Consider the following 25,885-nt stretch of genomic DNA (forward strand, 5'->3'; position numbering starts at 1 on the left):
TTGAAGTTTTGAATCCAGGATCCTGTCTACTGGACCTGAACTTCAAGGAGGACAGAAAAAGAGGGAAATGTCTCATATAAATAAAATATTCATCCAGAAATTTTTTTGTGTGTATGAAAGTGAGACAATGAAAATAGAATGAGTGTCCATCAATTGGAAAATGGATGAACAAACTGGGTATATGAATGTAGTGAATTATTATTACACTATGAAAACCAATGAACTTGAAAAATTTAGAGGAACTTGGGAAGATATGAATTGATAAGAAGAGAAGAAAGTAGAAATGAAAGATACCTAATCAATCAACAAGTACTTATTGAGAATTTACTATACACTGATCACTATAGTTATATAATAGCATATGCCAGATAATTGTTATGACTGATTTTGTTTGTGGTTAACTAATGATAAAACACATTTACTTTTTCTAAGTAGAGTGCATAGAGTATTATATATATTGTCAGACTAATAAAATCCCCTATATGATAATTAGCTTTTTTTAGATCTAGCGGAAATATAATGGCCTCAAAGGTTCACATAATCCTCCCATGATTCTGGTTTAAGGGAATTTATTTTAGGTGAAAAGTTATGAGTTCAATTACAATCTCTCCAAGACCCCAGTTAGGAAAATTCCTAATATTTAGGCAGGAGTTGGACTCCCTGCCTATATTTACATTTATTTATTTCTCTAGTTAATCTGGTATCTTTGTGGTTGAGGCAAAAATCCAGGTTCCCAGAAACACTGGAGTTATGAAATAGCAGGTTGTATCTGCAGTGCCAGGCACTGGGGAAGGAGCAGACCTTTTCTTTTTTTTTTTTTTCCAAATAGCTTTTAATTTTTATTATTATTTTTGCTTATATGTGTATATTCATTTTTTATATATTTCCTTATGAATCATGTTGGGAGAGAAAAATCAGAACAAAGGAGCAAAAACATGAGAGAAAAAATAAAGAAAAAGAAAAAAGTGAGCATCACATGTGTTGATTTATATTCAGTCTCCATAGTTCTCTGTCTAGATGCAGATGGAGTTTTCCACCCAAAGTTTATTAGGATTGCCTTGGATCATTGAATCGCTGAGAAAAATCAAATCTGTCATAATTGACAAATATCATTATTGTACAATCTTGCTCTTGCTGTGTACAATATTTTCCTGGTTCTGCTTGTTTTGCTCAGCATCGGTTTACATAAATCTTTCCAGATCTTTCTAAAATCAGCCAGTTCATCATTTTTTAATAGAACAATAATATTCCATTACTTTCATATACCATAACTTAATCAGTCATTCCCCAATTGATGAACATTTACTTATTTTCCAGTTCTTTGCCACCACAAAAAGAGCTGCTACAGATATTTTTGCACATTTCCCTTTTTTATGATTTTATTGGGAGACAGAAGCAGTAATGGCACTAAGAGCAAACCTTTTCTTCAGTCCTTGATAGGTAGGTAGACTGGTAGTATCAGCCAGGATCTTACCGGTAAGATGCCAGTAGAGTCTATAGTTGTCCTTTTTATCTCCCTTCTCTGTCACAGCTCAGTTCTGTCTTATTTCTCCCTTCACTGCAGCTTGATGGCTGCAGATTCTTGCCTTATTTCAGAATCATCCTGTTCCTGCTTGTCCACTTCCAAACCCTCAACATCTCTGTATGGTTCTGAGATTGCTCCTCTCTCTTACACAAATTCCTTAGGAATCACCAGTGTTTTTGATTCAAGGAGTTGAACAAGCCTTCACTCAGCTCACGCTCAGCTCTGGTTGATTGATTCAATCAAAGGATATTCTTATCTAAAAAAAGGTAAAAATTTTTAAGGAGGTAAAATAATCAAGGGATCCCTATCCTTAGTCTGGATTGCTACTGTAGGTTGTTTTTGATTAGCTGTTTTTCTTTATTGGAAGTGAAAGTTCATTATGAGGGAAACATTTAAGAAAAAGACAAGTGCAAATTTTTGTTGTTGTTTAATCATGTCTGACTCTTCGTGCTCCCGTTTGGGGTTTTCTTGACATTTGTCATTTCCTTCTCTTCCTCATTTTACAGATGAGGAAACTGAGGCAAGCAGGGCTAAGTGATGTGTCCTGGGTCACATAGTTAAGTAGCATCTGAGGTCACATTTTGAATTCAGATCTTTCTTATTCCAGGCTAGACACTTTATCACCTTGCCACTTAGCTCTCTCTTAGTGCAAATTTAAAAATCATCAACAATAAGCCCATTTCAAAGTTTAGCCCAGTTTCTGGTACATAGTGGGTACTCAAAATGTTTATTATTGGTTGAGTAATAAAATTTAGGAAACAATACAAATAGACATGTATAAATACACATATTTTTTAAAAGCTAATTTACCTCCTCTGTCTTAAGTTAAAAGGAACAATAAAATGATTTCAACTATTCTTTTCTATCCATTTGACTTACATAAGTTATTACCCACCATGAGATGTAGTTTAATGTAGTGGAACTTGGGCTTAGGGCTGGTATTTGCATAATAGACTCCTTACTGCTAGAGAGAATGATTACTTTGTTCTGTGCTTGTATGAAGGGTAGAGTTGGCAAGAACTTGGAAAGAAGAGATATAAGAACTATTTCTAGGCTGGAGACTTTACTCTCTGAACCTAGAACTGAAAAGGATAAAGGGAAAAGACCAAACTCCAAGGATTATTTCTAGGAGCCATATGGACTAAGAGGAAGCTTGGGTGGGGTGATGATATTGTGAGTCAAAAAGTCCTTCAAATCCAAATGCAGGAAAATCCAAAGTGGGCTCATTCAGGAAGTTTTAAGCTGTTCAGTTGTGTAGCTTTTGAAAAAAAGTTGTTCCCAAGCATATGTTAGACCAATTCAAAATATCCAAATATGGCAATTCTCCTCTCTACCCCAGTGTTTCTTCTAGGAGCTTGATGCCATTTTAACCAATATTCCCTTTACATGAAGATTCAAATTTTAGTTCAAACATTTATGAATGAATATGGTCAGATTATTTAACTTCTCTGAAACTCTGCTAGCTGTTCTATAAAAGGGAATAATAATACCTTCTCCCATTCCCCACCTTCTCCATCCCCAGGAGCGTTGTGAGATTCTGACTGCATAAACATAAGAAACATCAGTGATTTACATGGTCTCAGCAGAATGCAAATAGGAACATGGGGTTGCTGCTGCAAGATCCCAGGTCCTCTACTTTCTCAGGTTCCAGAACTTTATTCCACTATCTATCTCTGCAACTCTCCCCCCAAAAATATAAATAGGGTGCTGCTCAAATACCACTAAGTAATAACACCTAGAGTGAACTTCTATTTTTTTATTTTTATTTTTATATATTTTATTTTATTTTATAATAACTTTATATTGACAGAATCCATGGCAGGGTAATTTTTTTACAACATTATCCCTTGTACTCACTTCTGTTCCGATTTTTCCTCTCCCTCACTCTACCCCCTCCCCTAGATGGGAAGCAGTCCTATATATGTTAGATATATTGCAGTATATCCTAGATACAAAATATGTTTGCAGAACCAAACAGTTCTCTTGTTGCATAGGGAGAATTGGATTCAGAAGGTAAAAAGAACCCGGGAAGAAAAACAAAAATGCAAATAGTTCACATTCATTTCCCAGTGTTCTTTCTTTGGATGTAGCTGCTTCTGTCCATCATTTATCAACTGAAACTGAGTTAGGTCTCTTTGTCAAAGAAATCCATAAAGTGAACTTCTGATAACAAATTTAAGACCAACAATACCAAGGGAGCAGATACATCTCAGTCACTATTTTATCTCTCTCAGTCCTTGTTTTCACCTTCAAAGTTTGTGTCCAATGAAGTCCATTCAGCCCTGTTCCTTCCCCAAGTTCCGGGCAGTCACTTTCATGTGCCATTAGTTCCAAAGCCTTCTGGGAGATGCACATTGTCTTTCATTCTGAAGAGGACCAAATGACATCACTTATACTGGGGTAAAGATACAGTGGGTCTGACTATGGCTGATGAAACCAATGATAAGCTCAGAAGGCTGTACCACAGGCTGGGCACAAATAATCTGTATGAACATTTGGACTGGAGATGTCTCTAAATTTATGCATCTCATGTTTCTTTTGAGCTACTGCAATTCTGCTTTGCTCATAGAGCACAGTGCCTTTGATGGGAAGTATACTCCATGGAGAGAATGCCTGCAGGGAGGACTCCAGGTATGTCTGTTATGTGAAGAAAAGTTGGAGCTCATCTGATTCAATCTCTTCATTTTACACATGAGAAAACCGAGCCATGGTGCAGTGGAATAGAGTGCAAAAGATCTGAATTCACACTCTAGTTCTTCTACTTGCTCCCTGTGTGACCTAGATCATTTCACTTAACTGCATTCAGCCTCAGTTTCCTCATCTGTAAAATGAGAGTTAGATCAGATGACCTCTAAGAACTTTCTAGCTCAAAATATCTGCTGTTATGAAGCCTTCTTAGGAAGTGAATTCACCTGTCCATGACTACACAGGTAGTAAAAAGGTAGAACAGATAGGTTTTGAACCCAGGACTTTTATCTACAAACCAGAGCATTTTCCACTGCTTCTTCTGAACCTCAGTTTTCTCAATTGTATAATGAGAATAAAAATATTTATACTACCTACTTCACAGAATTGTTGTAAGAAAAAAAAAGTGTTTTGTAACCCTCTGAGTCTTATAGAAAAGGAAGCTATTATTCCAAGAAGATCAAGTAGCTCTTTCCAAGGCATTAGGAATATGGTCAAATCAAATCAATTCAGAAAGTACTTATTTGGAATCGGAGATAATGTCTGAACTCTAGTTGGGCCGAAGTTTATCTTTGTAGTTTTTATGAAAAATGATAGTGTGAACAGAATTGCTGGAGAAGAATGTTTAACTAACATAAGGATATTGTTTTTAAGTATTCTAGCACCCTGATAGCATACATTTACTTTGCAAATAAAATGATGATGATAAAATGGCAACAGTAGTTGGTATTTGCATAACTTTAAGATTATAAATTCTTTTGTGTGAAAGCTCAATTGTCCAATCACATTTGAATTCCTACTTAAGATCCTCCCACCTTCACTACACAGGCTTTATGTATAGACCTGGTAGCAAATAAAATCTATTATTTGAGATCAACCCATCTTAGTAAAAAGAAGGTTATTATCCATAGGGTGATAGCTAATTTATTTTGATTATGGCAATTCATGAAACAAAGAAAAATTTCCAAAATGATGACACTCTATCCTGCCAATTATCTCCCACTTCCATGATAACAGTAGTGAAACGATGAATAATGTGGCAAAAGCTGCTAGGAATCACAAAGTTTTTAAGCCATCTATAAACATTTGCTTAACTGTTGTGCTCTCAGTGTGACATTTTTGTTGGATCATTGGCAAACTGACATACTGTTGAAAGAACAGAACGGTAATACTAACAAACTGGAAGACAAAAAAGAATTATAATTAAAAGGAAGGATTCTTGACAGGTCCTCCTTAGAAAGATATCAGAATCAATTTTATTATACTCTCCAAAGCAATAAATAGTTTTATTTCATGGTATATTTGGTTATCTTGCATTGTGATCCTTAGTATGAATGTAAAAAACCCCAAACCCCACCATGAAGATAAGTGTGGTTTTTCATCCTCAGTGGCTGCAGAAGATTTAGGGAATAGTATGGTATACTGAAAAAGGGTGCTGAAACTGGTATCACAGAGCCTGAGTTTAAATTCTCCTTCTGATTCTTGCTACATGTATGATGGGATAAATCACATGACCTCTTAGAGGTCTTCCATATTTTTAAAACAAGTGGGTTGGACTAAATGATTGCTAAAGTTCCTCAATTAGACTTCTTTCTTTACAACATTTTTCTTTATAACATCTTTACAACATCTCTCTAATCCATCTCCTTTCTTCTTCCAAGATAATCACTCTAGTTTAGGTCCCCATCACCTCTCACCTGGGCCACTTTGATAATTTTCTAATTGATATCCTAGTTTCAAGTTTGTTTTTTTTTTTTACTCTCAAAGCCATCCCACACAACAGCCTATTAATATTGATTAAAAATACATATCTGATCTTCTTAGTCTCCAGCTTAATAAATTCCAGTGGCTCTTGACTCTAGAAACAAATATAAACTTCTCTGTCATCTTAAGTCCTTCATAACCTGGCTTCAGAATTATTACCTTTTTATTATTATCTTATTACTTTTTCAGTCTTATTATACATTATTCAACTTTTTTCATACAATGATTTAATTTTTGTAGACTATATGGTACTTTTACCAGTTACCTTGTTATATAAAGAATGAAGTAATGATGAAGCATTGAAAAAGAAAAATAACACTATAAAAGCTCACTCAACTGAAAAATCCTTAGGAAATTTTCTACTTTTCAGTTTTCAGGATGTGGTGTAGAAAATGGACACATTAAAGTTTCTTTTACAAAAGAATTAGGCTCTGTCAAAGTGCACAACTGACTTCTTTATTCTTTACATTATTCTTTATTTTCTGGCTTACATTCATTTTTCATAGGTTTTAAAAATTAGGTTTGGTCCTCTGATATACAGAAGCAGTGTATCAAGGCCACAATAAATACAGTGACTGTTGGGTTCATTTAATTGGTAAGCGACTGGATCAATTATCTATCAAATATAATAAGTATATCTGACAGTTCTTTGTTTTGTATCTGCTAGAGAGCAGCTTGGGTAAGAGTTTCTCAAATACTATCTAATCTCTTTTCGTTGTATTATAGGAATAACTCATTGTCCTTATTTTTATATATCCATGTAATTGGGATCATAGGTCTGCTGGAATATTTTGATTATCATATTCCCAACTCCCGGACCCAGACAAAAGTCCTGCTCTGATACATAAAGGTGTTGTACAGCACAAATCCTGGGTTCTTGAAAGGTATATGAACTTCAAGAGAAGCTTGTCAACAAATTGACCTTAGGTTTATGATGGACACGGTGTGAATACTGTCTACTAAGTTGCAGAGAAGTTGTAATCCATGCCAGAAGGTTAAGTAGCTTCTTGGCCAGAATCACAGGTTTTTTGAAGAATAAAGCATTCATGTTTTTCTCTATGCCTGATATAATAAATCTTTGAGAACTGATTGGCATTCTGAGATTAGTTTACAGGGGAAAACATGAACTTTCAGCTCTGATAGTTCTCTGAGACTATCACGATCTTTAAGCCAGCAGATAGACTTGAGTCACACATGGGAGTTAAGTTCTTAAAGATTCATAGTCTATGAAACATTGACTAGAAAGGGAGGAATTTACAAGAGTTGAATTGTAGCAGCAATAGTGGGGAGGCAGGTTAGCCAGAGAAAATTTGTTGCAAAGAGACAATAGGAATTAGAAACAGAAAAAAGAAGTTTAAAGGAAAAAAATAAAAGGAAAATAGAATTGAAGTGGAAAAGATAGAAATCAAGAAGGGCCATATAGCTCCTACAGACTTCTGGGAGAAGGCTCAATTTGAAGTTATGGGTTGTATCTACTTCTTCATGAACTAAGGGAAGTTCCAAAAAAAGGTCTGTCCTTTCCTCAACTTACTCTCCCAGAGTTTTACTAATAATAGACACTGTAATATCCTCTGCTTGTTTCTTTTACCTAAAGATTTCCTGTATCCTGATTTTTACCTCAGATGTAAAGAGGCTATGAATTAGCTAGAGATAGATAAAAATTTTCCTAAGTGGGGGCTCCAAGTTATGTTGGTTGTAACTTTTCATGTAATATAAACTTCATAAGATACAAAGAGTGATTATATGGCCCAAAAGGCTTTTATATTGCTTTTAGGCAAAAAAGCAAGTTAGTTGTTATTATGGAGTTTGGTGGTAGGGAGGAAAGGGTAATGATTAGGGAAAAAAATCACAACCTAAATCAGGAAAGTGATAGGAAAGTACTGCGAATGATTCAGTTCTCCCCCTATCCAACACAGAAGATGAAGCTGAGATGATCAAGTATTAGCCAACTCTACCCTCTATACTGTAGGGGTCCTCAAACTACGGCCCGCGGGCCAGATGCGGCAGCTGAGGATGATTTGCCCCTCACCCAGGGCTATGAAGTTTCTTTATTTAAAGGCCCACAAAACAAAGTTTTTGTTTTTACTATAGTCCGGCCTCCAACAGTCTGAGGGACAGTGAACTGGCCCCCTATTTAAAAAGTTTGAGGACCCCTGCCAGCAATATTTAATAGCACGACACTAATCCCCATCACCTCTTCCTGAAAGCCTATTTGACATTTTCCATGAGCTCTTCTCTTAATTTTTTTCAGCTAGAAGTTCTGCACTTGGAGATCGGAAGACTTGAGTCTAATACTCTAATACTGCCTTATTACACTTACTAGCTGTGGGCAAATGGGCAAAGCACTCAGCCCTTATAAAATGGGGATAAAGCTATTTGATGTACTAATTCACAGGGTTGTTATGAAGTTGAAATGATATAATGTATGTAAAATACTTTGTAACTATTGAAGCACTATGGAAATATCATTATTATTATTCTACCCACTTTTTTCAATGAGGTTTAGATAGAAATAGTCCTGGGAGGAGTAGTTATAGCACTTTTTGTATACTTCTCTTATGTACCTATTATACTTTACTTTGTCATACTTATTTGTGTATATTTCTTGTGCCAAACTAGATTTTAAGTCCTTTAAGCACAAAAACTATTTGTGTGTGTGTGTATCCACAGACATATATAGTGTTTTTTGTTGTTTGTTTTACAGCTAATCAGTAGTTAACAATCACAAGACTTTCAATAAAATTGATGAATGAGTTAATGAGTATGTAGAGTCATAAAATCTCAGGAAGGGACCTCAGAAATTATGTATCTCAACTCTTCAATATTCTTTAAAATTATCTTTTTTAGCCAATGGAAAATCCATCTATTCTTTATCTTTGCTTTTTTACTACACATTAAGAATGAAAGAATAAGACCCTTGTTACAAATAGGTATAATTGAGCAAAACAAAATTTCCATTAATCATGTAAAAAATGTCTCAATATGCATTCTGAAGCCATCAGTTCTTTGTTAAGAGTGTCTTATTTTCATCATGAATCTTCTGGAATCATATCAATGCTTTTATTAAAAAGCTGATACAAATTTGCAAATATCAAGTAACTTGTCCAAGTTCATGTAGCTAGAGGTGTAGCTGCTACTATAGGATTATAGTTTTAGAACTTGAAGGGACCTTAAAAGACAAATTTCTAGAATCTGATTTTCCTGATTTCTAATCCAGTGCTTTCCCTGCTTCTTTTACATTATACCTGTACCATTGAATGAACCACAGTTTCAAAGATTCCTTTCAAATCTAAATTCTATGATCCTATATCTAAAAGTTGTTTCTTTCACATGTGAAAGTTTTGTTGAAGAAAATGGATAGAAACAGGAAGAGTTGTGAGAGAAACATGAAAAAAAATAGTCTCACCAAGAAAAGGCACTTGTGAAAAGATGGGTTGATTTGTCCTATTCCTTATTTTCTAATTCACATATGATTGACATGAAGATTTTGAAAGTAATAGCAGTTCTTTTCAACAATGAGGTGATTAAACCAATTCCAATAGACTTGTGATAGAGAGAGCCATCTGCATTCAGAGAGGACTATGGGGACTGAATGTAGAGTACAATATAATATATTCACCTTTGCTGCTGCTGTTGTTTGCTTGCTTGCTTTTTTCTTACTTGTTTTTCTCCTTTTGATCTGATTATTCTTATGCAGCATGATAAATGTGGGAGAATGTTTGGAAAAATTGCACATGTTTAACCTATATTGGGTTACTTTCTATCTAGGGGAGGGGAAAGGTGGGAAGGAAGGGAAAAATTTTTAGAACACAAGGTTTTGCGAAGGTGAATGTTGAAAACTATCTTTACATGTATTTTGAAAAATAAAAAAAAAACTGTTATTGTTTTAAAAATTACTCAAACTCTCCCCTCCCCAAAAAGAAATAACTGGAAAACCCTGATTCCTAGAACTGTTTACTGGCTATGGGACAAATGTATATTGCCTAATTTTGGTGTAGATGGCAGAAATGTAGATTTTAGGTTATTGCCTTGATATAGAAATGATTCATCTCTCTAAAGAGATTGTGCTTTAACCTTATTTTACCTTTAATTTCATTTTGCATATGAGGAAACTGAGGCAGACAGGGTTAAAATAGGGTTGTTGAGAAGAGTAGAGTTGACCTGATCATAAAAGTGATCATAAAAGAACTAAAACTAAGAGCTAATCTCAGGAGAAATTCCTAATCAGATCTGAGAAGAAAGTTTGCACTGCTATTTGTTGTTTGGAATAACTGACTGGAGAAACACAGGCTTTGCATCTCTTGGATGAAGGGCTGACTGGAGATAGAAAAGACATTTGCCTTCATGGACAGTTACTGTCTGAGAGGAAGAAATCCTTTACAATCCATCGAAGGGCACAGGCTTGGAGAAGAGCTGAGTATCCCAGGCTTGGGCTTTGTATTATATTATCAACTCAGAACCCAGCCAAAGGAGTAGATCTGGAAAACTCTGTATGTTCTAGGATTGGGGTTTCTGCTATTCCTGAAAGAGTTTAACACTGTTTCAGAATCCAGGAGAAGGAGTGGTTTGACAGTCAGTAGATAAGAGGTTAAACTCATTAGGGGAGCAGAGAGGTCTAAAGGAGGAACTGAATAGCCAGTGGAGAAGCAGTTCTTGTCAATTATTGCTGATTTCCTGAGACATCAAGGAACACAGCCCAGAATTTTGAGTTACTCTGGATACATGTATTCTCAACGTATGTGCCTCTCTACTGGGACTAAGGAACTGTGTCTTTCTCCTCTCTGATACAATATGTGCCTTAGGGTGAGAGTAAATAGAATGTTATATTGTATTTTTGCTTCGCCTTCTGATTAACTAATATTCTGATTAAGAGTTAATAGATTTTAGTAATAGAGTTGTGGCCCCATTTGGCTTTTTTTTTGGTCAAATACAGTGGAGTGGTTTTCCATTTCCTTTCCTATCTCATTTTACAGATGAGGAAACTGAGACAAATAGTCTCCTAAGTGACATTTTTGGGTGAGGCTACTTTTTTTTCTCCTATTTCTCTTACAATGCTCCCTGTTCCTGCCATTTTCATCAGTAAAACTTATCATACATGAAAGAGGCAGCCTTTTAGATATTTGTTAAATGGATCAAGCATTTACTGGTAATAAGCCATAATTTCACAACTCCTACATTCAGTTATGTGACTTCATATAGAGTCATGACCTATAGTTCTAAGAAACTTTCATCTGGGAGGTTGTGTAGTTACTTGGTTTATTCACTGACTGACTGAGATTGCTAGTTTGGCCAATGTCTGCTGTCATTTTTCAGACTTTATTTTCTCCCTGTGACATGGGAGAGTGAGCACTTCATGCTCACTGGGGCAGTTTGGTTAAATTCCCACATGGATCAATGGGGGTAATAATGCATGAAAAGCTAGCTAGGTACTTTAGGATAACATCATTGTTCTCTGGGTCAGTCCATCCCCTCCCTGATACTTTGGCATCTACCACTGTATGGTCTCAAAAGCACCTATAAGTTTTAGTTTTTAAGCTATATCTTTGAAAAAAAATCTATGAACTCTTTGCATTTTCCTAATTTCCCTCTTATAGATACAGCTTTAGACCTAGAAGGGACCATCTAAATCATTAAGTCCATCCTTCTCCTTGAATAATGAGTAAACTGAAATGGCTTGCTCAGGTTTACACAGACATTTAACTCAGGTATTTAGAATCAAATTTGGCATTTAAAGTTCAAATCCTGTGCCCTTTCCACTTTATGTTGCTGCTTTCTCTCACGTGTCATATCAACACTTGGTCTGATGCCTACCATGAGCATCAGAAAGTAGTTTGCAACAAAGAGGGTACCAGTCCTGTAATTGCCATTTTCCATTTTCCATGAACTTTTCATTTAACCATCTTGTTTTCTTTTAGATTTAAGCATCTTTTGAGCCCTGAGCTTGCGATCCATGCAATCTAGAGGGAACTAGAACCGGGGAATCTGCTCTTCAAGGTGATTCAGGCACTAGGACTTCAGAACTTTGACCTCTCGGCTGTTGAAATCGTTTTAGTGACTTATTTGTCATACTTCTGAAGCCTTCCTTGAGTCCCTCAGCTATTAGGGTTTTCTCTCTCCTTCTCTACTCTCTCCCTTGGAATAATGGAATCTCCTTGTTTTTGTCATAGTAGGTATACTCAACAAATGGATACCAAATGAAACTGAAATTATGGTGTAGTGGAGGGGAAAAAATAACTTTGGAGCATGAGGTGCTGGATTTATATCCTAGATCTGCTACTTATTAAATATATTGTTATTGCTGTTGAGTCATGTCTGACTCTTGGTGATCCCATTTAGAACTTTCTTGGTGGAGATACTGGACTGGTTTACCATTTCCTTTTCCAGTTCTATTTTATAAATGAGGAGACTGAGGCAAATAGGAATAAGCAACTTGCCCAGGATTATACAGATGAGGTCAGATTTGAACTCTGGAAGATGAATTTCCCTAACTCCGGGCTCCATGTTTTATGTACTATACCACTTAGCTGCCAATTAAATGTGTATCCTTGGAAAAATCTCAGCTTTTCCAAGCTTCAATTTCTTCATTTAAGAAAATAAGTCCCGTGGGCTAGAAGGCTTCAGGGACTCTTTTCAGCTCTAGAGCCATAATCCAATAAATGGAAATAAAATTGAAAGGAGACTTTTTAACAGTATGTAATACCTATGATTATTAGTTACTTCTAGGAACTCAGAAGTAACTGTATACAGCAGCTTTGGTGTTTTGTCTAGTCGAGTAATTCCCAACCTTTTTTCCCCCCAACATCAAAAATATTCCCAAACCTTCCTCACCCCTCACAAGATCACAGATGTACTTTTAAGCATCCATTGATTGAGAAAATATACGAAGATAGAAAACTGCTGTGAATTCTGTCATACTTTTAAATAATTTTGTATTTTGCTAATTACAAAAGCACCAAAATGCATCTGAAAAATAGTCATGCATATATGTGTGAAGCATATGGTTTATTCAGTCTGCAGGAGGTGTGTTTGCTTGTTTATCATACTGAGTCGTTTAATGAGCTAGCGGTTGGGGTTGTTTTGCAGCTTTTGGAGACCAGAAGTCTAGTTAAAGCAATGAAATGTTCACCCTTAGAGCTGACTTCATATCTAGCTTATTTTAGTATTTATTTTCTATCCATTTCGATTTAAATATGTGTCAAAAATCTACTTTCACCCATTATAAACTTACCGCATATTCTGTTAGAGCTAAATAAAGATCGGAATGACAATGTGCTTGGTACATATATAGATTAGTTCATACCACCAGTTAGGAACTAATGATCTAGAACATGGCGAGTTATGGAAGCCCCAATTAACACTGATGGTTCAAAGAGGAATCCGTGTCATTGTCCTGCCTGGGGACAGTGGAGATAGCTTAGGGCAGTTGGGATATAGATAAAATAATCTATGATTATTTTATAAATAAAAGGAGATACAGATGAATCCTTCACTCAGAGCTACATTTTTCTGGTGAAGATATTTGATTACATGACTGGGATAGGATTTTGAGACAGAGAAGAACCAGAATCTTTTTCTTTCCCCTTCCTTCCCAAATCTACAATTGGGACATGAGCTGGAGACTTCATTCCAGCCTTTTGGCTACATTACAAAAGCTCTCGTGCCCACCGTGGGGGATGGGACAGGGAGGGGAGGGATGGAAAGAGATGGGAGAAAAATGGGAGCCTGTAAATTCCAATAGGATTTCCAACACAGACGTGTTGTCAGGGCAAGGCCGGGTAGCTCTATTGAGCAGAACAGTTCATGCATGAGAGCAGACGGTGCCAATTCTATAGAGCAGGTCCCCCGTATCACCAGACTTCTCCCGCTAACAAAGTTATCTTTCCCCAATCTGCTTAGCCAAAGCATCAGATACACTTCCCGTTCTTGTGCTGAATGCACAGAAAGGATCAGGCCTCTGACATTAATCCAGTCTAGGCTTGGAGGCCTGGCTAGGGAAGCTGTCTTCCATCACCCCCCAAAACCCAAAGCCCATGCTTTAGAAGCTTAGGCAAAAAGTCAAGGGCAAAGATGGAAATCTGCCTTTTGGTCCAAGACTAAGGATCCCTTTTTTCTTTGTTCATTCCCAGGGTATTACGATACAGCCAATTTGTGATATTATTATGGTACATGCCTTTGATTCTCTTCTTGAAAAAACATTGTATGTTCCTTGTATAACAGCATGAAACTTCTATGTGTACCCAATTCTGAGTTTCCTCTTATTGATAATGAATCATGTTGTCTAACTTTTTTTTTTTTCTGTTCTCCTCTCCTAGGGCCATTTTGTACTAAAGGCAGTTATTGCAATTCAGTGGAAAAATGCTAAATCTGGACTCACAGTGCTCTTCTATTTGCTGTGTTCTCCTTTCTTTACCTCAGTGTCCTTACTTGTAAAAAGAAGGGTTTGGACTAGATGACCATTGAGGTTCTAGATCTCATGCGGTCTTTAAAATATATGTTAATTTCACTTGTTTGTTTTTCTTTTAAAATATCTTTCTTTTAAAAAATTTATGGAATAAAACAAGTATTCCCATAATATAGTATAATTAAAAAAGATAATTAAGCATGATCATTTAGAGGGCCTTATCAAGTTAATAGAATTTCTCTAACTCCTCATCCCATGTAACAGATGTTGGCAGATAAGCCATAATTATCTTCTTAGTGATCTGTTTGCTTTCGATCATCATATCAGCAGGAAATACTGCAACAGGAGATAATTGTTCCTGTGAAATAATGCTTCTTGTTGCCTTTGGGTGCATGATATGATCCAAATCAATCCATTCTAACAAGAATTTATTAAGTGACTAGTCTGTGTATAAGGCAATGTGTGTGAGGTGCTCAGGACAAAAAGACAAAATAACAAAAAAAAAAAAATAAATCTTGCTCAAAGTGCTTATGTTCTGCTGAGGGACAGTGAGGTTAGTTAGATGGGGAATCCATATTTAAAAGCAGTGATAAACCAGTTCCACTGACTCTTTTGTCTCCTTCCTGTTAATCTGAGGGCTACCTTTGAATTTAGCTGAAATTTCCTTATATCTTTTACTTTCATTTATAGCAGGAAGGTCAATATTGATTTTTTACTAGTATGTAGACATTTTGTTTATTGAACAAAATTATTACATTTACAATATCATCAGTTAAATTGATGTTTATAGATGATAAAAACATGCAATTCTGATCCCTTTTTGCTACCATTTCTAACAGTCTACCATTGTTCCTGAGGAAATAGAAGGAGACTGTGGGGGCCTAAGAGACATTTAACATTTTTCTTCTTTTTGTGGATTGGTTTCCATAATCAAAGATGTAATCATATGAAGGGCAGGGGAACAAACCTACTGATGGTTAGTCTCTTCAATTTTAGCTAACAATGCTTTGCATCTGACATAGTTTGTCAATGGGACTACTCAAAACTATTCCAACATAGTGGAGTCTGCTGGAGATCATATTGTATTTATGATACTCCTTTTGTGAATTCAGGGTCAGTCTCATGTTATGGATTATAGCATCCCAAATTAGATGTGTACTGGCCATTTGAGTTCCCAGAAAGCAATAGCTACTATTCTGCTCAGGATTATTTGGGGTTTATAGTACTATTATTCATGATCCTCCTTATTTCATATACTATTTATTATTAGTAAGCCATCTCTTAACCCTTAGAAAAGGAATTCACCTATAAGGTATGAGAAGTACAATAGTTACAAAACAATCTCTTCTAACTAGTACACACTTTGTCCTTGAATATACAAGGTCCCTTGAGAGTGGGTTCAAATTTAAAGCACATATATAGAGTGAGTATATAGCTGTATAAAAATACTTTATCATATTATGTATGTAGAGGGACATGCATATATATGTGTGTACACATATAGGTATTCATACACATATACATATATTTACATTTATTCTTAATATATGTATCTTACATAGCTATATTCGGAGAACACATGGGACCAAAGGACTACCATCTGACTTCTGGCCCTGGAATTCTTTTTGTCTCTTCCTGAAGTTCTAATTTGAGGTTCCCCTTAGGTATAGCCCTCTACTGGGCTCTGAAGGTTGGTGCCTTTCTTTGAATCCAGAGTCAGAATTTCATTTCTCTTCATCGGAAGCTCTCTTCGTCCTCAGTGGAGATTATCTTTCCATCACTGTAAGTGCTTCCCTTTTCAGTGACCATTAATTAGTGCTTTAGATTCTGCCACAGGTTGTGGTGGACTTCTGCTAGCTCTGATCAATCTCCTTCTTGGTCAGATATTTCCCTTTTGGAATATTTAATTAATCAACTCCAGGAAAATGTGAACACAAAAGAAATGGAGGTAATAATATGTTCAAGGACACGTGATGTCTGCTGGAAGATAGGGCGTCTCCTTTCCCCCTATCTGACAGCTCACAGGAGTTTTATCTGGGAAGACAGAAATCCTTGCCAGGAAGGAAAAGAAACCAAAAATGTCAATAGGGGAGCAGATCATTCCTTTTATATGTACAGTTTATTCTGCTCAGCAACTCATGGATCACTAGACCTTCCAGCTCTGTAGCCAAGCAGAAGATCTTTTGTCACTGTATAGCCCTCAGTCACTCATGTCCAGAAGTAGGTGCACCAAGCCTTCATATGTGTTTAGATTGGAAGGCAAGGGGTGTCTCTTAAAACTCTCAAGGACTGGCTCTGCACTGCCCATTTCCCCCATTACAGGGAATGCTTACAGGGATATAGGCAGCTAGGGGACACAGTGAGTAAAACAAGATCTGAGTTTGAATCTTGACTTAAACCTATATTAGCTGTGTGATCCTGGTTAAGTCACTTAGTCTCATTCAGCCACAGTTTTCTCATTGGTAAAATGAGGGTAATTTTAGTACCTGTTTGATGGAACTGTTATGAGGATCAAATAAAATAGCATGTATAATGAGTTATATGCAAGCTCTTTTTCATTGGTGCTAGTGGTTGGTGAACTTGTGACTTAGTCAATAAACATGAAGTTTTTACTTTATGCCAGATGGGCAGCTGGGTGTCCATAGTAGATAAGAGTAGATAAGAGGGACTGGAATCAGTAAGATTCATCTTCCCGAGTTCAAATCTAGCTTCAGATACTTTTTAGCTGTGTGATCTTGGGCAAGTCACTTAACCCTGTTTACCTTAGTTACTCATCTATAAAGTGAGCTGGAGAGGGAAATGGTAAATCACTCCAGTATCTTTGCAAAGAAAACCCCAAATAGTATCACAGAGTCAGATATGATTGAAACAACTGAACAATAAAAACAAAACATTCTAAGTAGTGTACTATGTAGGAATACGAAAAAGAGGCAAAAGACAGTCTTTATCCTCAAGGAGTTTATAATTTGATGGAGAAGACAACAAGTAAACAAATATATTCAAAAAAGTTACATGTAGAATAAATAGAAAGGAAGAAAGGAAAGGCACTAGTGGTAAGAGGGATTGGAAAAGCCTTTCTGCAAAAGATGAGAAATTAGAATCTAAAGGAATTCATTAGGTAGGAAGCGAGAGAACATTCTGAGAACCAGCTGGAAAAAATTTCCAAAAGCTAAGAGATAGAAGGTCTTGTTTATAGATCAGCCAGAAGGCCAATGTCCGTGGATCAAAAGGTATATGTGCATGGGCTAAGGTATAAGAAGACTGGAAAGATAGAAGGAGGATAAGTTATGAATTGTTTTAAATGTCAAACAGGATTTTATATTTAACCATAGAGTTGATAGGGAGCCACTATAATTTATTGAGCAGGGGATAACATGATCAGACTTCTGTTTTAGGAAAATCATTTTCTTGGCTGAATGGAGAATGGATAGGAGTGGAGAGAGATTTAAAGTGGGCAAGCCCACCAACCAGCTATTGGAGTGAGAAGATGAGGGTTTTTACCAGAGTGGGAGCAGTGCCATAGTAAAAAGGAGGAGATATTAGAGAGATTGTATAAAGGTAAAATTGACAATCCTTAATAATAGATTGGGTAAGGAGAGTGAGAGATAGTGAAGAGTCAAGAATGGCACTTAGATTGTGAACCTAAGAGATTGGGAGGATGATGTTATCCATTAAATCCAGGGGAGCTAATGACATCACTAAGTGAATACTATAGAGGGAAAAGAAAAGAAGGTCCAGAATAAAACTCTATGGGATGTCTCTGGATGAGGATCTAGCAAAGGAGATTGAAAACAAGAGATTTAATAAATAAGAGGAGAACCAGGAAAGAGTGATGTCTCAAAAACCTACAGAGAAAAGAAAATATCAAGAAGAAGAAAGTGAGCAAGAATCAAAGATTACAAAGAGATCAAGGAGAATGAGAACTGAGAACAAACCAATGGATTTGACAATTGAGAGATCATTAGTAACTTTGGAAAAGTTACTAAGCAGAACAATCAGGTGGCAAGCCAGATTGCAAGGAGCAAAGAAGAGAAGAGGAGAGAAAGTGAAAGCCTCTATTGTAGATAGTCTTTTAAATAAATTTAACTACACAAGGCAGAAAAAATATTAAGATGGTGGATAGGGAGGTAGAGGGATCAAATGAGAATTTTTCTGAGAATGAGGGAGACATGGCCAAGTTAGTAGACAGTAGGAAAAGAGCCAATAGACAAAGAGAGATTGAAGATACATGCTAGAATGGGAATAACAGAAGGGGCAATATTGTGGAGGAGACTAGACAGAATGGGATCACATGAACAAGTAGAAGGGCCAGCTTTGGTAAGGAGTAAGTCCACTTCATCATGTGAGACAGGATAAAGAAGGATATAGTGGCAGAAGGCATATGAGTGATATAAGATGCGGAAGAGGAGAGAAGAGGGAGCTCATGGTGACTAGTAAATTTTTTTTGTAAAATATGAGGCAAGGTTCTCAGATGAAAAGGTGCAGGAAGATGAAGCCATGGAATATTTAAGGAGGGCTGAAAAGGTTTGGAAGAGATACTGTGGAGAAAAGAATAGTGAGATGATGATGAGGAAGGTATAGTAGTATTGCCTAGCATTAGTGAAAACCCAGTTGAAGTTGTAGTTGACCCAATCAAAATGATTACATGATTTTTTTCCACATTCTTTCATATGTGCATAGGAGTGAAGGCAGATGGTAGGAATGATCCAGGACTGAGGCTTAACAAGGTACAATTGGCAAAATGATAAGGAGGATAGTGATGGAAGAAATGAGAATAGTGTCCCATTGAATGTTCACCAAATTGTCAAGATGAGGAAAAGAAGAAAGAGTGGCAAGTATGAGGGAGTTGGTCTCAGAGAATTGGGAGGTTAATGAATTAGAGGTCATGATATAGGGGAAGAGAAAGGTTTGATAAGGAAAGGTTAAAGGAGAAGTAGAAAATTAATAGATTATGGTCAGATAAGGGGATTTTGAAATTCTTGAACATAAAAGTTGCTCATTTGTGGATAATGGCAAGATCAAGGGTATGACCATCTTTTTGTGTGATTCAATGGGTATAGGAGTAGGTTGTGTGAAGTGGAACTTGAGGAACTGAATGACTACAGTTTTTCAGGGGAATTAATATGTATGTTGAAGTCCCCTAATATGAGGTCTTTAATATAAATTTAATTTAATTCATTAAAGATTTATTAAATACCTTCTATGGAGGAGGAGTAAGTTAATAATAAGACAAGGTAGCAGATAGAAGGGAAGCAGAGGAGTCAGGAGGGATAAGAAATAAGAGAAACACATAAACATAAAATAATTATCAGGAGTAGAATTTATTATGCAAAAAATGGATAGTAATTATGATTTCAGACAAAGTCAAAGCTAAAATGACTTTAATCAAAAGAGAAAAATAGGGAAACTACACCATATATCAGCCATATTAATTAATATTGTCTTAGACTATTTAAAATAACTAGACAGTTTAAGGTGGAAATATTGCTGTATATAGAAAATGATGAATTGGAATTAGAAAAATATGGAAAGACTTGGGCTTTAGAAGAAAAATATTATCTGCCTTCAGAGAAAGCAGACAAATAAGCATGGTAAAGACATAAATGCATATGAATGTATATATGTGTGTGTGATTATAGATATCTATATATATGTATGTATGTATGTACGTGTATAGGTATGTATATATTTGTGAATTGTATATGTGTATATTTCTGTTTTTAATTGTAGTGTTCTTGAAGGAAGAGAGGAAGGGGAAAGGAGAGTAAAATAAAAGTGCATAGCAGAGAACAAAAGAAGACCTACAAGGAAGCAAAATAAAGATGGATAGCTCTGAACACAATGTGTAGTATTTATTACGTCATAGACTTTCTTGAAATGGAAATTTACAGCTTTATATTTTGAATTCTCTTGCATTCTGCTGTGCACATGGCAATTTTTTTATTTTCCTATTTCTTATTTAAGTTTAAATTAATAAAATAAAAAAGAAATCAATTTCTTTGTGTTGATATGCAATATTAATTAATTAATTAATATGCAATAAAGCAATATGCTAGATACTGGAGATAGAAAGAAGTGACACAATATTCCCCTCCCCCCCTCAAGGATTTTCTGGTCTACAAGTTGGATGAACCTTGTATGAGTATGAATATAGGAATGGTTAAACAGAAACACCTGAGAGATTCAAGGAAGGTGTATTATGGAAGAGGTGACCTCTGAACCATCATTGAACAATGGGAATCATTTCAACTGATGATAATATTGGGAGAGATTATTCTAATTATTAGGAAAAATGGACCAAATCACATGAAAGTAGGAGAGAGCACATCTATAAAATGGGCTTCTGTTATTTCTCCCAACTCTAAATTCACTACCTTCATCTAATAAGATTGAGGGCATAGAGTCCTTGATGGGGAGTATCCTGAAATAAATACTGGTCTATTCTGGTCCTCCACATATATTATGGGCTCTGCTGCCTCTGTGCCTTTGTTCAGGCTGTTCCCCATGTTCTCTATGCATGGAATGCCCTCCTTCCCCTGTCAAATGACTTTCCTGTATTTTAAAAAAAATTATGGCATAAAACAAGCATTTCCTTAATATAGCACATACACAAAAAAGATGATTGTACATGAAACTGCAAGTCTCCTATGCACAGCTACCATCCCGATGCGTTTCTGTGCTTAGCGCTCTCTGAGTGCCTGATTCCTTTCTTAGTCTGTTAGTCTATGAAGACAGCTAAAATATTTTTCTAAACTCCTTGCCTCCTCAGTGCTTTGGCTGAGGCAGACATTTAATAAATATTTATTGAATGAAGCTTGAAGGATATATTTGACGTAATCTTTCTTTTCCTCATTTGACTAGAATTGAAGCCTGAATCTCTGAAGACTGGAAAGGAAACCTAGCTACCTCCCTCCCTGCTCCAGGCTCAGACTCTTCCTACTCCCCTCAAAGAGACACCCCAAGGGTTTGATCCATTTTGTGGTATTGAGGCTCATTTCGTGCATTTGTACCAAGCCACCACAAGGTGGCCGCCGCAGCACGTGGAGCTAGCCCGCGGATCTTGGCAAGGCTGGAAACCCAGCTTTGGAATTCTAGCTCCAGCATGGTTCTCTGGAGGACTCGTGTGTCTCCCCCTCCCCCATACCCAGCAAAATAAAGATAACAAGACATCCACTTATGATGATAAAAGCAAGCTTCTATTTTTACCCTCCATCACTTATTCTATTTGGAGCTTGCTGAGGTAAATACACAGGGTTTGCAAGCTGAGGTCCCTCCTTGTGTCTGAGATCCATTTCTACCCCAGCATCCCTAATAGCACAGTTTGAACTCTCGAGGTGGTGGAGAGAAGGGGCTCTCTGCCTCCCCTGGGGTCTTCCTTCGGCTCCTTCAGTCACAAAGAGCTCATCTTGCATTAGCCTCCCCCCATCCCCAGGCAGCCAAGGGAAGACAGTCTTGGACATAAAATGAGAGGTACTCAGTGGGATCCTGGGAGGAAAAAATGGCCCCGACTGATCTGCTCCATTAAAGGGCCACTGTTGGAGTGGCGGCATTTACTACAGACACGGTATTAAAGTGGCAGGACGTCTGCCCAAGGGCTCCGTTTCTTGAGGGTAATTTGCAGCTGTTTGCTGTCCTCAGGATGCCTTGGGAACTGTGACTATAGTGTTCTTAACAGGAAACTGCATATGGCGCATGGTGAGCAGGGAGCCAGGCTCCCGCTCTGGGAAGGCTCTGTTCAGAGGCTGTTACCAATCAGTCCTTTCAGAGACGGGGTTGACTGGAAGCCAGGCAAACACTAGTGAGACTCGACCTCAGAGAAAGCCGGGCAGAATGCCCCAGGATCTGTTTTGCTTGGGGGCAGGTAGGAAGGAAGGTAGTGGAAGAGGCAGAAGCGCAAGCGAACGGCTGGAAGGAAGCGCGACGTAGTGGAAATGTTCTTCAACTGGCTGGTCAGTAGACCCCGCTCTGCCATTAACTGGCTGCGGTGGGTATTAACGGGTTCTCTCCCTAGGGCTAAAATAGTTAGGTTTGGGCAGGATCAGGCAGTGACAATAAAGAGAGCAATCTAGCCGGGGATGCAACTTCCCTGAGACAACAAACGACTGTCCCTCTGAGAGTTCAGTCTGCATTCCCGTGAAAGTTGGGGGAGAAAGACAGAACCCAGGAGGAGGGAACATCTTCTCACCTATCATCCTCCGTTCAAATTCTCCACCAATCATTGCCCTATTCCCGGTCTGGAGAACCATTTTCCTTGATAGAGAAAACGGACAAAATAGAGTTTGAGTAGTTGCTTCTTCTCTTTATCATTTGGCACCAGTGCAATTCTTTCTTTCACTTTCTTCCTCTTATTTTCAACTACTTTTTCTCCCTACCTTAAAAAAAAAACAAAAACAAAAACAAAAAACATCCTTCTTGTCTTCAGCATTTACTTCAAGACTCAGCTTATTCTGCCCCTTTGTGATCTTGATATTGTTCTTGTAGGACCTTGCCATTTTAAAATATTCATCTTCAGTTAGTTGACCTCAATTTCATGTCAGGTAGACATACTTCCTTTTAAAATCAAAGTCCATAGATAAGCTTTCTGTATAGTCCTATTCTTTTTTTCCTTTCTCTTTCTTGTTTGTGAATGTGTCATCAATTTTCTTGAGCCAATTGCCTTTTTAGAGTCTCAAGGTATGGGATCCTACTAATCCTATTTCTGGATTCTTTGAGGTCAGTTTTTCTAAAGTCTATGATACATGTAAGATTCTTACTAGCATCTCCCTCCTAATCTCACACAAATTTTATGATGGCACTATCTCTTACCTCTTAAGATTCTCATTTCTAGCACTTCTCAGGGTCAGCAAGGTTTTCCTTCTATGTATTTGAGATCTTTCCTGATGTTATGATATTTTTGACCACGAGGAGGTTAAGTCATATATTGAATTACTTGCCATCTAGGAGAGGGAGTTGGGGGAAGGAGGGGAAAATTTGGAACACAAGGTTTTGCAAGGGTCAATGTTGAAAAATCATCCATGGATATATTTCGAAAATAAAAAGTTTAATAAAAAACATAAGGTTTTTGAAAGCAAAAAAAAAAAAAATTAAATACATACAGAAGTAGGAAGCAAAATGTAATAGTCCTTTTTAAATAAAGTATATAAATTCTAACAGTCATAAACTTGTTAGAACAAAGATGAAATTAAACAAAATATAAAAAGAAATAATTACATGAGAAAATGTATACATAATCTACCATCAACTTGTTAGAATAAATATTAACATTGATAACATAGAAGAAATAATTACATGAGATGTGATACATTTTAAAAATGCTAATATGATCTGTTTAGACAAATTATATATGTTGAAAAAGGTAATAAAGAATTTTTGTATCAACAACAAAAACAAAAAAGAAATGAGGAGATTAAGTAAGACACTGAATGAAGGAGTTGTATAGTCATGTAAGAATGGTATCAGGAAGATTACAATCTAATATGAACTGAGGTTTGTGATAAATACTAAAACAACAAAATTGAGGTTTACTTTAGATATGTTTGGGGCAACAAAAAGGCCAATCCAAGTTCATGGACACTTATTTATTTAGAATAGATGGGAAGCCCACAAAGTCAAAGTTCAATGTCTCATTGGGGCATGGAGATAACCTTGAGTTATTATAGGTTATGTCAGAAGAATATAAGTGCTGATAAGTTCTATCATGCTGGAAAGGCTTCTAGTATATATGGTCTTGGAAAATTCTGGTAAACTTATCTGTCAACCTCTCCTTCCTTTCTCAATGAGTTCATGGTTTGGGTCATATTCTTCCTTACTGCTCCAACTTCTGCCCTCATTTCTAGGGAATGTCTAGATGTTTGAACTGTCTCAAATATCTACTCCTCTACTCAATTCTGGGACAGCTAGATGGCACAGTGGATAGAATGCTGGGCTTGGAGTCTTTCTGATCCAATCTTCCTGAGTTCAAATCTGGCATCAGACACCTACTAGCTGGGTGACTATGGGCAAGTCATTTACCCCTGTTTGTCTCAGTTTCCTTATCTGTAAAATGAGAAGGAAATTGCAAATCACTCTGGTATTCTTATTTTTTAAAAAGCAACCAAATGAGGTTACAAAGAGTTGGAAACAACTGAATAACAATAAGCACTCTATGTTACCTACATGTAGGTATGGTTATATCTTTAGTCTTGTCAGCATTCACAAACATCCTACTTCCATATTTAAGATTTCTGAATTTGTTTTATTTGATCATGCAAAGTCAACCCCAATAAGACTTTACTGAGTACATGCTATATGCCAGATATTATGCTAAGCTCTGGGAATTCAAAGGAAGATAAAAAACAAAACAAAAATAGACAAAAATCCCCTGCCCTCTTCCTGCTTTTAAGGTCACAGTTGAATGGGGGGAAGATTCCTTCCCAAACCCAATTATGTACAAACAAGATACATATAGGATAAATTGGAGATAATCAACAGAGGGAAGACACTAGCAGTAAGAGGAATTAGGAAAAAATTCTTGTAGAAGGCAGAATCTTAGCTGAGATTTGAAGGAAATGAGAGAATCTAGAAAGTATAAATTAGGAAGGAGTGCTGGGCATAAGGGATGGCCAGTGAAAAGGCCCAGAGTTTAGAGATGAAGTATTGTGTGAGAAATGACACAGAGACCAGTGTTTCTGGATCACAGTGTATGTGTGTGTGTGTGTGTGTGTGTGTGTGTGTGCATATGTATGTGTATGTGTGTGTAAGACGCAAGAAGGCTGGAAATGCAGAAAAGGACTAAGTTATAAAGGGTATTAAAAGCTAAATAGAAGGTTTTATATTTGATCCTGGAAATATTAGGGAGTCAATGGAGTATATTGAATGAGGGCAGGGCTATATTTATATGACATGGTCAAATTAATTTGAAAGCTAAGTGAAAGCTAAGTAGACAGTATACTGATCTCAGTCTTTGTCTTTCTGTCTCTGCCTATTTCTCACTCTTTCTAAGCAGACTCTTGCCATGTATTCTCCATGAATCTATAATTTTCCTATTGTCCCAACTATGATATGTAGTTGGTTAGACAAGTATGTGCTAACTTTTTCTGGTACTATAAATGGGTATAAAGCACTATAAATACTATAAAGCAGGCTGACTTGTCTTTGGGAAATTCCAGTTTGTTTAATGTTTCCCAGCTTTTCTCCAAAGGTGTATCTTTTGATTACCAGTATCCTTCTAGTCCCATTAAATAGCTTTGCGTGATGGAACCCTTCACTCTCTGGGGAAAAAAAAGGTAAAACACTAACTTGGGTGTGAAGAGTCCAGGTGTAAATAGGTTTTTTACATTTATAGGGATCACAAGTGATTTTTAGTACTATCAAAGAATAGAAGAAATATCAATAAAGAATTACTGAATCCTCTAATTTATAACAGAGTCTAGAATTTCAATGATGTGCATGCCCACTGGTGGAATTCAGGTTAAGATGTTGCAAATACCCTTCTCTGTTCTATCAGAGTATCTTCTGTCCTCTACTTTGTC

The 25,885-nt window shown here is 36.7% G+C and overlaps 1 long non-coding RNA gene across 2 annotated transcripts in view; it reads left to right on the forward strand.

The window, feature by feature from the left end:
• Positions 1-21,543, forward strand: part of LOC127559176 (uncharacterized) — a 35,445-nt gene extending 13,902 nt beyond the window's left edge. Inside the window, exon 4 of one of the 2 annotated variants that reach the window (XR_007953074.1) lies at positions 21,237-21,543. This is a non-coding gene — a long non-coding RNA (uncharacterized LOC127559176). Of the gene's footprint in view, positions 1-20,105; positions 20,303-21,236 lie in introns of those variants that run through there. The other variant, XR_007953073.1, reaches the window with a different exon arrangement.
• Positions 21,544-25,885: the final 4,342 nt, after the last annotated feature.

This window comes from Antechinus flavipes, chromosome 4 (genome assembly GCF_016432865.1).
Source record: "Antechinus flavipes isolate AdamAnt ecotype Samford, QLD, Australia chromosome 4, AdamAnt_v2, whole genome shotgun sequence".
Lineage (NCBI taxonomy): Eukaryota > Metazoa > Chordata > Mammalia > Dasyuromorphia > Dasyuridae > Antechinus > Antechinus flavipes.